The sequence below is a fragment of the Plodia interpunctella genome, chromosome 8 (assembly GCF_027563975.2).
Source record: "Plodia interpunctella isolate USDA-ARS_2022_Savannah chromosome 8, ilPloInte3.2, whole genome shotgun sequence".
Lineage (NCBI taxonomy): Eukaryota > Metazoa > Arthropoda > Insecta > Lepidoptera > Pyralidae > Plodia > Plodia interpunctella.
The window spans coordinates 927,005-942,092 of NC_071301.1; the positions used below are offsets into that span (position 1 = coordinate 927,005).

At 36.1% G+C, this 15,088-nt stretch overlaps 1 long non-coding RNA gene across 1 annotated transcript; it reads left to right on the plus strand.

Annotated features, from left to right (window-relative positions):
• The first annotated feature begins 9,131 nt into the window (after positions 1-9,131).
• Positions 9,132-14,741, plus strand: LOC128672112 (uncharacterized). The gene is made up of 3 exons (XR_008404915.2): positions 9,132-9,295; positions 12,689-12,895; positions 14,089-14,741. It is a non-coding gene; the product is annotated as an uncharacterized LOC128672112 (long non-coding RNA).
• The last annotated feature ends 347 nt before the right edge of the window (positions 14,742-15,088 follow it).

A 15,088-nucleotide genomic window follows, 5' to 3' on the forward strand; every position in this document is an offset into this window, starting at 1 on the left:
AAGAAAATATTTCATTACCTCATCATAGAAGTTAAATTTTTCATTACAGCTATATGAGGCTAGACATCAATAGTGAATATAGTGTATATTATTATACTTATCCCAACTAATATTATAAATGCGAAAGTAAGTTTGTTTGTTTGTTCTTCAGGCATTATCTATTGGACAGATGGTTTTGAAATTTGGTACACGGGTAGAAAATAACCTGGAATAACACATAGGATAGTTTTTATCCCGAAATTCCCAGCTAGTATATTATAATTTCAGGTACATTCATTATTTTATTAGTTTTGGAATAATTTGTCCTCTCTTCAATAATGCATGCGAGTCCATGCAGTTTCAGGGTTCCATGAAGTTGAGACTGAGGGTTTATCGTATTATGTGAAAGCTATTTGAATGACAAAGACTTAAGCTGTAGTAAGCCTTCATAATTCACAGGTAACTTATGTCATTGCTTTGTAATTTAATGCGAATCTCTCTCTCTCTTCATCCGAGCTTTTTCCCAGTTTCTTCCTTAGCCATAGAGTGTCAGAGCCAGAATTACTACTTTTTATTTTTCACCTTTTTCGGTTTTCGACCTTAGCAATTAGACCATTGGCGCACGCATATTTTCCTTGACAATGTCAATCTAGCACTGTTTGAGTTTGCCCCTTCTACCATTCGGAAATTCCACAGCCAGATTATACTTTCCACCTAGCTTGATTTGCTAGTTTACGCAAGACGTGACCGTACCAGAGCGTAGACAGTAGTTCTGGAGTTAGTCCTTTGTATTTCAGATTTTCATTTGTATCGAATAAACTCAAAAACTACTGGTGCAATTTTGAAGAAATTTGGCACAGAGATAGGCGAAACCTTCAGGAGTGACATAGGCTATTTTTAATTATGATTTTATCCGAGCGAAGCCGGGCCGAGGCTAGTCTTCTATATAACGGAAATTAAGACTAACGTTGAATGATGCATATATTTAATGTGGACGAACTAATTCTGGTAAAAAAAAGTTGCCGAAAGGATTTTTCCCCTAAATAAGTAGTTTACTTTTTGAGTAATATACTTACAACTTTAACAACCGACAGTGAAATAGCTTCTAATAGAACTTAATCGTGTTCTAATACTCACATACGCATTTATCAGGCAATACGAGTAAAATGATCACGATATCGCAAAAAGGCGCACACGCCCCATAGATAGGTATACGTTCGGTTGTGAGGCGGTTACACAGGGCGATTTTCCGTTCTGCGGTGTTGCCAGCTGTACCTATAACGTAAATTAAAAAATATATATAGGTATTGTCACTGGGTCTTGTAGTCAAGGCGATGACTCACTGCAAACTAGCCCCACCTCACCTTTTTATTATAATTTTAGTTTACTTGTTAGTGAACATTTAAAAAAATATATATTTTAACAGAATATGCCACACCAGTTAAAGAATTTTAGGAGCAAATATTACAGTATACCAATCTAAATTCAAATTCAAATGAATTTATTCAAAAAACAAACACAAAACATATATAAAAAATAAAACTAAGTAATAAAGAAAAAATACTTTACATTATGCTCGCAACTTGAAAAGGACCCAGCTCAGCATATCTAATTAGTATACAAATGAAGAAGAAGGAAAACATAGTGAGGAAACCTGCACACTAGCTACTAGGTGCATTGATGTGTAAGCATCTACCAGAGTTACGTACAAAAATTCTTAGTGAAGTTAGAAGCAATTTGGTTACATCTCAATTTGGACAAGAATTGTAAGACTAGAAACTTTACTATAGAACTTGTATAGTACTTAACTTATGTCCCATAGACAACAGTCTATGGGACAACAATAAGAAGTCCAAGGCACACAATGCAACAAATCATGCTTTTCTTTCTTATCCTTACACTTTCACTTGACAAATACTTAATATGCTATTTTGTTTATGAGCTGGCAACACCGCCACATCTCGTACAATAACCGTGTTGTGGCTTGTCACAGTGTCGTCTGATTTATAACAAATGCGGCTTAGACCAGTTTTTACGGATGCAATGGGTTGGACAAAAGTACAGTCAACAAAATATCATCTCATTCTTCATTGCAAATTTGCCGCTATCATTTCAACACAAATATTCGAGAAGCGAACTCGAAATACAGATAGGTAAGGTTGAATAAAAATTAAATAAATTGCTCTTTACAATAATGAATGCTTAATCGAACCTGGTGTCAGAGTTAGCCTTGCATTGTAATATATATAATGTTCTATATATCATGATAAATATAATGTTCGTCAATTTACAAAAACTATGCAACTGTTAACGTATTTGCTCAGCTTACCATATGCAATAACAACTGAATACAACTGAGCGAGCCTACTATAGCTTTTGTACACAAAAGTTTATCATAAAATATGAAGTATCAAGTATCATAACTCTTAATATTATTGGTATGTTCTTTTAACTTCTCACTTTTCTGCTCACTAGTGGGCCTTTCTGCTGGTAAGCCAGTATTTTATGTCCTGTGTCTCAGTCAGGAGTATTATATTTTAATCAGGTTTAAGTACGTAGTCAGCCAATTTTTTTTCCTTAATTACAACTTCATCCATTATGGGCCAGGCACTGACGAAATAATTCCTCATACAAGTTTTCTATTATGAAAATGGCAGTTATTTAGTGCGGCAATTTATAACGCATAGATTATAACGTCCAACGTAATTGTCCATAATTGAATTAAACAGTGCTATTTTAATAACAACTCTTTATCTAACAATAAAAAGAAAAAGGCTCGGCCAGAGATGACAAAAAGTAGAAGAGAGTCCGCCATCTTGAATCGATTGCGCGCGAGAACGCCGACGCAGACCCAATAAATTGACATGAGCCATATAAGGAGCCCAGGACTATACGGCTGGTGCTTTACTGATGCGGAAGGAAGGATGTACCCACAGATATTTTATGTCTTTACGGGGCAGATATGGTATGGGTATTTAATGAGGATATTTTTAGAATGCTCAAGGATAACCCATATAGCCTTAAAAGAGCTTCTTGTCCATGGGGGAACAAATGAGAGGCATTCTTTAAATAATATCATCATATTGTATTGTGTAGGACATGGTCGTTTACTAAAGCTCAAAATGTCTAAGACTCTGTGGAGCACAGCATATTGCCTTATAGACAAAGTCTGGAATACCAAGCTGTTCTATGACGCAACGTTACACTCATAAGAAATAACTACTGATACAGTTCATATTATAAGAAGAAGCGAGCGTCCGTGCTGAGTACTGTACTCGTGGTCATAGTATGGAAATAAAGATGACATAACAAAGCCTGATGACAGATCCAAGTTGATCATGGACGCTGCAAAAGAAACGCCCATCATACAGACCACGAAAAATGATGAATTGTACCGTGAAAAACTTTAAAATAACAGACAAACTATAAAACTGGCAAAAAATGGTTGCCTGTAAAGTCGGTTTTACGGGCGAAGATTTTACGTGACAACGTCTTTTTACGCGCGCGGCAGACCGATCATAGTTGAGTGGGAGAGAGACGCAAGGCATTCGGCGGGCCTCTCTCTCGTTCGGTGACTCATCGTAACGTTACCGGGCGTTACACTTTTTCATAAGTGACTCCCAGCCGCAACCTAATTTAAGACGTTGTCACGTCAAAAAATACAAAGGAAGCATCATAGACGGTAGAAACTTATGAGGCCAAGATCCACTATGTGCCAAGTCTCGAATAGTAGGGAACGATTTCATAAGTTTCAAGTAACAGAAATATATTTGTTCTCCGCAGCGGTCGTTTCAAAATGCAATGTAACTTGTAGCTGTGAGAATTATTATTTAAAAAAATAAAGAAGAGACAGTGCGAAGGTCTAATAAATTTCAGATTGTTGACTGCAGAATTGTAGTTATGTTCAAAATCGTTACAGCGTATTCCCCCGCTTCATAAAGACGTCAGCTCACATCCAGGGTCTAAGACCTAAAGCGTTAGATCTAGGCTCAAATTGGGACCTAAGGAGGGAATAAAAAATGTATCTGGTTACATATGGATTCCTATGCGTACTGGTTTTATAGGGTTTGCCGTTTTTGCAGTGCCCATCGATTTACGTGTACTTTTCGATTTTTGTTCCTGTGTTTAGTATTTATATTTTATGGTTATGCTAGTTGAGGTTTGCGCCTCATTTTTTTTATTTATCGGGAACGGCTTATGAATACATTTCACATGGGAAGATAGGATGTGTATGTCTGGATCTTTGTGAAATAAGTTTTAACACTTCGTCTTTTTAAAGGACTTTGGATTGAGACTACCTATTTTGAATATATTTACAAGAATCCTTTTATATTATTGCAGGTGTTGTATAGATCATATGTTCATGGAATTTTAAGAAGTAACCCTCAGATCACACGCATATTTTTGGTGTTATATTCGCTGTTTGATTGATTGATATTAGGTAGGTATATTGTACTTTGATTTTGTCAAAGTGTTGTTTTGACAGTGTAGCGCCTCCCTAGTGTGCTTGTTTTATATTTTTGTTTTAAACTTTTAAGTAGTTATATAATTTTAATTTTGTAAAGGTGTCCTCGGAAGACCAGCGTTGTGGTCATCACCGCAACATTATGCTGAGAGGAAGCCTTTTTGGTATACACAAATACGCCCAAATTGTGAAATCCTGTATATAAATACTTAAGTTTGTGATATCAAATAAAATATTTTTCTTTCTTTCTTTCTTTTGTTTTAATATCAAATCTGATACCAATGCAAGAGTTTATATTAGCATTGGCTATATACCTACTTCTTATGTATGGTATATTTTGGATCGTTTATTTTTAAATCTATTACACAAAATTTTAACTGATTGTGCTATACTTATAAGTACTTACATGTTGTAAATCGCTGAACTTCTTATTAAAATCCATTGTTTTGTTGAAAATGCTTGCATTATCATCTACACTGATATTATAAAGTGTAGTAATATTTTATGTTTGGGTGTGTAAGATCTTTAGAACTACTCGACCGATTTCCAAAATTCTTACACCATTACGAAGGTACATTGCTTCTGATGAACATTGTGTACTTTCATTCCATGGAAGCAAAACCCCGGACGCGACTACAGGTTAATAAGGAGAATGTTTTTTGTAATTTTAGTACAATATAAATTCTAGTCTAAAGGTATTCTCAACGAACCGATACAACGACTTCAACATCAATTAATAGGTAAATAGATAGATTCGTATTCCCAATCACGTGCGCATTGATTACACTGTTGCGAACGTCTGGTTCTGCCTTCTCAGAATTTACTTTTAATTTATACGTTGCAGTCTCTTGTCTAATCGTCTGGAACTGATTTGTCCGATTGAACGAGTGAGTTATTCACTTACTTTATGTCTATTGCTAGTAGGGTAGCCAATATCATTAGTAGACTATATAGCAAATAATAGGTAGTCGTTATATGTATTTTTTCTGCAAAAAATCTAAATTGAACACAATCTATTAGTGTTTATGTAAACTATTGTTTCTTATAATGTAAATTTGTAATCTGTATTAGCGGAGCTGGGCTCCGACGCTCGACGGCTGAGGAAGAAAACGGGAATAAGGTTAGATAAGAGAGAGAGAGAGAGAGAGAGAGATGTTTAAATATAAAATAAATATATTAGGACAAATCACACAGATAATCAAATTACGCTACAGTTTACGATTTATTTTTCACTAACAGATACAACAATTTTGTGGGCCGTGGTAGCCAAGAATATTTTAAGAGGAAAAGCGCGGGAAAATTTTATACATATACAATATCCCGCCCCAAAGCCCGCTCGCGTAAATAAATAACAATTTTAAAGTTTTTGTGTTAAAAAATGGGTCACATAACATTATATTATTAACACACCATAAGACCGCACGGGCGAAGTACGTGAAATTAAAAAAAAAAAAAAAAACTAAATTATTAGATGGTGGTATCAAACCAACCTCAGTTCCTTACAAAGCGATCTGTCTCTCATGGCTATCGTCATAATAACGCAAAGGAATGTTTATCTATTTATATAAAAGTGCCACAGTACGTCAGTCCGTCGTTAAAAACCAAGTGACCATTTAGGTTCCCTCCTAATGCTGGCGGACTAAAGAATGTCGTCTCTTACGTTTTTGCACGCGTATACCATTGCTATTGACCAAGGTTTTTATCCAATCACTAGTCGACATACAAACCTAATTGACTACACGCGAAAATATACCCTAACACCTTTGTATTGAGTTGAATTTTCATTGCCAAATCATGGAGTTATGTCGATGGGGTATAGAGTAAGAGCTTGGTGCATCGATGCCCAGTTCAGTTCTTACGATGGTGAATTCAGGTAGGTTTAGTCTAACTTGTTGTGTCTTGGGTTTTGATTTGAGTCGTTTTTCGAGTTAAGATCGTGTTTGATGTTCTTCAATTTTATAATTCTTGTCCAACGTCACCAGTTCTCTTTCGATTAAAACTTTTACGTCAGTAAGCAAATCGAAAGTAATTTTATGGTTTTTGTAGTATTCAAATCATATGTCCCCTAACTAATATTATAAATGCGGAAGTAAGTTTGTTTGCTACCTTTCACTCACGCTCTATATACTCAACCAATGTTCTTGAAATTTTGCATACGTGGTATACCTATGAATATACATAGTTTGAAGTACGGAGAAGGACATAGGTATCTTTCATCCCGGAAAAAATCCTCTTTGGCAATCACGCGGGCGAAGCAAAAATGGATTGAGCAGGCGCGCTCGATGTATCTTTTTACATCGAACAAATCTATCGTTCACCATTTTTGCTGTTTCTTGCTCGTGATATAATCAATCCTAAAATAAAGTCTTTAAATAAATAAATATAATATAATAATAATTGAGCTACCCTAAAAGTAAGTTCGGGACTTTTTTAACTCAACGATACATATTTTATAACAAATACATAACTATATAGATAAACATCCAACCTCACGGTTCAGAGACAAGCACTATACCACTGCACCACTGAAATCGTCTTTGTCGAATAATTTGTATTACTTAAGATACAACAGTTGGGTCCATCAAATTTTCTTTTTCTTCAAATTCAAATCATTTATTCAGAAATTAGACCTTCACAGGCACTTTTTCTCGTCAATTTTTATATTTATAGTTATTTCTCACAAGCTACAAACTACTGCTAAAAACTTCTTTGTTCCACCAGTGGATCGAAGAATAGATAAATCTCAGTCAGTGCCCGCACTACATCGATAGATTATGATGCTGATTTAGTAAGCAATTATGGTAAAAGCAATTAAGTTATTTAATCTATGTATCGACTGTATTATAAACGTGAACGTGTAGATCCGTTGGTCATAAGCGCCAGAGGAAATAGCTGATTTATTTCTGACATAACTACCTAAGTAAATCTCTCTCTGTCATTTTATCGCGTGTGCGTGCATTCGGGGATGTGACTAGGCTTGCCAATCGTCCCGGAATTTGCGGGACGTCCCGCTTCTGGGTCAATTTTGGTGCCCGCCATGACCCCTTGCGGAACGCCTTTTGTCCCGGAAACCAGTGATCATTAATATTATTATATATTTTTTTAAATAATTAAAAATATTAATAGTAAAAGTAAAGTAAAAAAGTATTTATTTCGTCTCCATAGGCACATAAATATTTACAAATATTATTTGTAAATATTTATGTGCCTATGGAAACATTGGTGGAGACTGGCGTCTGCTATAGGCTAAAGGCTGTGTGACAGTACGCCAAATAGTATTAGTATTTCGCTTGAGGAGCGAGCGCTCGTTCGTTCAAGCTGTGCACATACATTTGTATCGATTTTTTCTATTATATGATTTAGAATTATATGTATAGTTTTTTTGCTACCATTTAGTTGGTTGTGTCCCGCGTAAGCGGTGGTGGTGTAATGATTAAGACGCCCGCCTGTGGATCGAAAGGTGCCAGGTTCGAAACCTACTCGCCTAGTGCCAAGTAATTTTCATCGACCACCACTTGCTTCCGGTGATGGAAAACATCGTGAGGAAACCTGCACACTGGTTGATTATTATTAACTTGTGTGTGAAAGTGCAATGGCAAACCACTCCATTAATAATGCCAAGAAAGTTGTTGTGTGTGTTTCATTCCACGTAACACCACAACCCTCAGCCTCATGGCTGAGGGTGATGGAATACGACTATGAAGAAGTCCCGCATAATATACCAAAGTCCCGGATGCCGAGCTGGGAAATCCCGGAAATGCCTTTTTTTGAGTTGGCAAGCCTAGATGTGACGCCACGAAACCTGGGTGAAGATTCGCCTGTGATTTTACAAACAGGCGGTCCCCTATTAGTCTCCAAGGTTGTGTCTGTATGTTTGTTGTCGCGCCTCGTACAACACCTTTCAGAGTGGTGCTATTTTAGAGCGGAATCAACGTATATTTAAATCGATTTGTGCTTTTAAAATAATAACTATTTTATTTAAAAGTATCTACATTCATACATCTTCATCGAAGCAAGCAAGGAATCGAAGTCGTGACCTCCCGACCTGCTGTAACTCCACCGGCGACTGGACCACCTGGGTTTAAATTAAAATATTAACTTATAGTATCTTTATTACTATTTATAGTTTGTTAATGAGACGCATGATAAAGGATTCGATGAATGAAACCGCCAAATCAAATTGGATACAGCGATTTAGTGTTTTTAGATCTCATTGAAATATATTTATTTATTTATCAAAGTTTTGTGACTTTAAAAAATGTAAGGTTTAGATATCTAAACCTTACATTTTTTAAAGTCACAAAGGACAAAAAATATATTAAATATACTCTGTATCTTTCTTTGCTTTACGTCTACGTGTATTTAACGATGGATAGAAAATGTTAATTGTTTTATTGTCTATACCTTTTGTCTTTGGTCTTGCATGGCAGTGAGTGGTAATATTACCAAAGAAAGAGACAGAGTATGTTTAATATATTTTTTGTCCCTTATCACATTTGGAATTTGTAAAGTTTATCAACTCACCCTCATTCTCTCTTACCAGAGTGTTTCCCGCTTGCAACTCAGCCTCAGATTCATAAAAAAGTTGAAACCTAGTATTATTTTGTCACTTTACAATATTTGACATTGACAGAACGAGAAAAAAAAAAGAAACAGAAAATACAATTTAGAAAAAAAAATTCTTAACATTTTATGAATTAAAGGGTCAGTTGCTAAACGAAGGATGACAGTGCTTTTAAGTACCCATTTCAGATTGTTTCGAAAAAGTGGAACTAGCTTTTAATATTAAATTGTGCAGTGTCCAAGACGACGATAGCTAAATAATATATTCATATATTGCGGTTTTTTTTCGTGAGTATATTTGATTAGGGTTTTTGTAGTTTTATAGACAACTGTTTGCGTCACGCTTTTCCTTAATAAACGAGATTCTGATATATTTTTGGTTTTATAACCGACAAGTCCCATATTTTGGGGAAAATAATCTGAATTTACATCAACATCATTATCTTGAATGTTAGCACACACTGGTTTTCGGTAAGTGGTTGTAAAACACATGTGTTTTTACCACTGGACACCATAGCTGCTGATGGTGATCAGCACAGTTGATTAGGTGGGTAGTTTTAAAAGTCATGTGAGATGCCTTTATGTCACTTGTATTTAATGAAACAGCCATAACCGTGGAATTAGTAGCTACACAAAGTACTTACTTACTAAATCCAATCCAATACAATAACACACTCGAAAAGATGTTTATCACGCAACGGCCGTGTTGCACTTTCGCGGGAATTTCTCCTCAAGGACACAGGTTCAAGTTCAAAGTCCTTTCCGCTGCAATGAAGACGTGGACTTCACTCATTTTTACCCAATTATTCAGCTTTTTTCATCGGTTTTATTCTCAAAAAAGGCAAGTTGTTAATGCATATTTTGAGCCTCAATAAATCAAAGGTGGCACTGATGAAATGTCGGGGATTTTAATAGGTAAATATATAAATATATAATATATAATACATAAAGATATAATACGTATTAAGTATCCTTATCCTTCTTATACTCGTAGGTATTATAACATATACCTAAATCTGTCTCTCTGCCTATTTTTTTGCGATAAATAAACTCAAAATCTACTGCACTGATTTTCATGCGGTTTTCACAATTAGATATTATTCCTATTATTATTATTCCTGAGTAGTATAATATATTGTTTTTATCCGAGCGAAGCCGGGACGGGCTCATAGCCAATGTGTGAAATGCAGAAGGCAAATGGCAAACCATTCCATTAATTTTTCCAAGAAAGTCGTTGTGTTTACAATTGCAAATAACTAAAAAATACTATATAAGTGTAACCATTTGGAGTAACACCGTAAGAAATGGCCATCTAGTGACAAGAAGCATACACCATTGAATTAAATAGTCAACCCATTGGTTGACCAATTGGTACATCATTATGTTCGCACAGATAGAAATATCGAATCGCACGGATTTCAAGACCATTTGGCACGCATATCCAAGAGTTTTAAAAGACTGTGTGTGTTTGTCTATTACTAGATTTCTGTTTTCTTTTTCTCGTCATATTGAATTACAATACTAATGTTCTATTTACAATTAATTACCTGCGACCATGTGGTGCTAATCCCAAGTTTTCAATGCACTTATTCTAACTTTTTCCCGAGACAGAGCCGATCGGGCGCAGCGAATACGCCGATTTAGGAACCGGTTTCAAAACTGCATGAACAGTGCATTGCACTCCACATCTCCTAAGCCATAATCCAGACTGCGTTCCCGACACTCCTCCATACTCATACCCTTGGAGATCAAACTAAAACGCGCGCGTTCGAATTCGAATCCGTTAAAGACTTGATGTTATCACTCAAGTCTCTAAACTCGCCAAACGGAGTTTCTTGTGGTTTTGCAATGGTTTTCTATGCTTTTGCTGCAGAGTAACGTGAGGTGCGATAGGAATGTTGTTTGGTGGGTTTAGGGTTAGCGATAAAATAAGTAGGATTCATTGACATCGGTCATGACCGATGTTTCATGTCAATAGCTTAGGGATTAGGTCTAGGTGCAGCCTAGAACTTGTCTAACGTGCTAAATGTCAAACAGGTTCAGACAAACGCTTCCTGTGGAAGCTGTATTGCGACTTAGCGCTTTTTTTTTTATTCGACGCCATTTGTAATCGGGTTTGCGTAATGAAGTTGATGGGAGATCAATGTCGAGATTATTTTTCTATATTTATCAACATGTTTACTCGGTAAAATCTTAGTCTACGTATTCTAAATTTGAGTTTGCAACTTCACAGTTTTAATAAGGCTATAAAATATTCTTCGGATTGTATATTTAAATACTGGCCAGTAAGCTAGATAAATCTATGCCATATATCTGTAATATTATTATAAAGAGGTAAGCATTTGTGAGTTTGTATGTTTGAGGCGGGTAATCTTCGAAACTATCGAACCGATTTCAAAAATTCTTTCACCATTAGAAAGTTACATTATCCAAGATTGCTATAGGCTATATATTATCTCAAAATCCCCACGGGAGCGAAGCCCCGGGCAACATATAGTATGTTTCACATAAAAGACTATTGCACTGGACAATATAAAAACATACCTAGGTACTTACATTATACATTCTAAGTGAAATGACTTCTTATAGGTTTAACTTTAATTTCACATGATAACCTTTTATTCAAAGTACGTTGGTCTGACATTTAAAAAGTGCTAATTTAATATAACTTCACCTTCATAGGGCGGCGATAAGGAGGGTGCATGGATAACTTGACGGACGGACGGACGGACGTTTTTATTTAGACTTTTGTGAACTTCATTTGCCAGTTTTTTCATGGGAATGTTAATGTCAAAATTATATCGTTCCGTTTGGATTAACGTGAACTCGGAAATTCTCATTTTTTTTATTGTAGTCTATAGACATTTGTTTCACTTTTTCGAGTTGCAATTCAATACATTCCAAAAAATGTTGTCCAGTTTTGCTACTTTACTACAGGATTCTTTCTATCTTCTCATATTCAGCTGTGGCAAGTTGTTTTCAGTTGTGATTTTGAAGCTTTTACCTACCAGTTTCACGCTAAATGATTTTTTTCGAATTAACCAAATTTCATTAATCAGAACTTTCAATATTGTTTTAAAATGTTTCTTAAATCCCTAAACATATGTTCATTGCAATAGCATTTCAAGATGTGGGCCCTCAGACCACGTGGACATTAACATACAAACTTATGTGATGCAAGTAGGATTTGAACATGAGACCAATCGGATCACGGGCCTAACCCACTAGATTTCTATCCCTTGAATTTATTTCTTCCTTATACCTGTATGACAGATAGTGCTGTATCAATAGGGTCGTCTGGTCCGAACATATATAGCGTGGTCGATGTGTTTAAAAGAAGAAGTAGTTAATAAATTGTATCTCTTTCTCATCTTAGCGTGTTCCCGATTACATTCGGGGCTGTGACGCCGTGGAGCCCATCGTAAAAACGGTACTTAAAAATTTTGAATATTCGGCCGCCTGATTGACGTCAAGCTTTCTTGGGGATGCGTTAATTAGCCATCTGCTGACAAGGCTGTTTAGTCGCCTTGTACGATATCCATGGGAAGATATGGTCCTATAAGTGTCCAATTATAGGGCGGAACCACACGCCACCACGTCAAGATGTTAATAAACTAAGTATGGTATATCGTGTGCTAGTGTCATCAGCCCTTAGCTTAGGTATTCCTCTTTTTGCTTCAGACCTTGTCCAGCGATGGAAACCAGTAATCAGCGATCCGCAGGCAATGAAGCGCTCCAATATATAACAGCAACAACTTACAAAGATGTCGAAACTAAATGGAGTTTGCGTGTATTATTAAAAAAAAACCATCCAAGCTGGTCTGGCAGCGAAGAGAAATATTAGTACGTCAAATTATTTTCCCGCGCTGACTGTAAACGTCAATCGAGGTAAGACTATTATAAACTTTGTTCTCTTTTAGATGATGGACTAGTAACCAGTGAAAATATATTTGTCTCGTTTCCAGATGAAAAATTAAGTTTACAATTTTAAAATACCCCCAACGCAAAGAATGGCATACGTTTAAAAATCTATAACTGATCCATTATATTCGATTGAGTAGCACCTAGATTTTTGTAGGAATTGATTGACTGCACGACAGGTTTGCCCGTTGAAACAGAGTTATATGTCGGGATACAGTTAATTATATAAAAAAAGATTAATTCAATTTATATATTGTTTTTATTTATTTTAAGTAAAATTAGTATTTTAATCAACTAGTTGTTCGCCGCGAACTTGAACCGTTAGTCGTTTAGTAATACATTTTTGATGAGTTAGAGATAAAACTGTGAATATTTCAAAAACAACACAAACTTAAAGATTCTATTGACAGATCCTACATACCTTTTAAATTTCATCAAAATCAGACCAACGGTTAGAAAGTTATCGCGTTACAAACAAACATACATACACACATACATACAAAAAAATGTATTATTGCCACAAGTCGATTTGTACACCTCGCTCGCTTTGCTCGCTCGGTCAATTATTTCACTGTGTTGAAAAATAAATTAAAAGATTTTTTGGTGCTTAAATCTTAAACAGTGCAAATACCATTTGTTTCTTAGCTCCCTCTCTGAGCCAATCATGCATTTGTCCCTAATTTATAGTGCAATTTGTGTCGCACACCACCGTGAGCTGTGTACAGGACATTTCGCTGCGACTGTCTTCGAGATAGTTTTATTGTATGTCTGTTCCTTCCTCCTTCCAGCTTTCATTAGGTAGCAAGGGATTAGACACAAAGTTCTTATGTAGTTAAATTTAACTTCTGTGAGCCACTTTTTCTTTGTTAATGTAACTCCTGGGAATTTCTCGTCTGTATCGTCACTGGCTCGGCAATGTCCTAGTGATAACTGTCTCCTACATCCACACTCGCCTACGGCTCTCGTGACACTGATGTAGTGACATTATCTACTAGACACACGAGACAGTGTATGTAGGTTCACATACACTACAGTTAAGAAAAACAAATGTATATTCGACATGTGTATAAATGGATAACACTCAACGGCCCACATTAAGCGTTAAGTTTGTACCGCAGGTCCGATAGACACAAACATAGAAACAATTATTTGTATTACAGGGGCACATATTTGCCGCGCTGGGAACAGAACCCAGGACTTCCAAATACCGAACGGGCGAAGGGACCGCGCCACAGAGGTCGTCAGTCATATGTCGAGAGCGGTGTATTCATGTGATCCTTTAATGACCTTAAAATCATTCGATATCGAGCGAAAATCTCAATGTTTTTCCGTAAGACATGTAAATAGCATCCCTAATGCTACTTTTGTGCCGATGCAAATAAGCTAACGCTTTCAATATCCAAGACAAACCTGTCACCACACAAACAGACAAACATTCTCATAACGCGAACTCCGCGGGGTGGAACTAATTGTCCTCTACGGAACCCATTCTGAGAACTACGCGCGGTAGGGCCGCCATTTTCATATTGGAGAACGTGATATTTCTAATAATTGTATCCTATCTATATCTGTACAAATTGGCAAACTTAGTCCCAAAAATCACTGCATTCTCGTTGATAAATTTATCAATTAGTGTTAAATCCATTATATTTCGTGTGAAAAAATGTCAAGGCAATTGCAACCACACCATTAATATTTGCCAAGAAAGACGCCGTGTTTACCACGACCCTCAGGGATGAGGAATACAACTGTAAGGAGGAGCATATCAAAAACAATATAATATCAAAAATAATAAACCTTATTTTTTTTACTATCGTGTTGATATTTTATTATTAGGTTTTTTTTAGGAACTCTTGCTATGCTAGTGAAGTTATTATATTCTATTTTTGAAACAATGACGATTGGCAACCCTACTCGTAACCAGTGGTAAACTCGAATGAAACCGATCGTGCGAATATACCAGGGATGACAAACGTCAGCTTATATAATAGCCAGCGTAATTACTTGGGAACTCGAAACACGTCCTGCTAAAGTACCTAGACTTACTAGTTTTACCACGTTTTTTACGACAAACCCCAGTGGATAGTGTTTACAACTCTAAGTACTTACTTACATTCAGGCAAGTACGCGATGTGTGGGCTATTTTCTGGGCTCAATTAC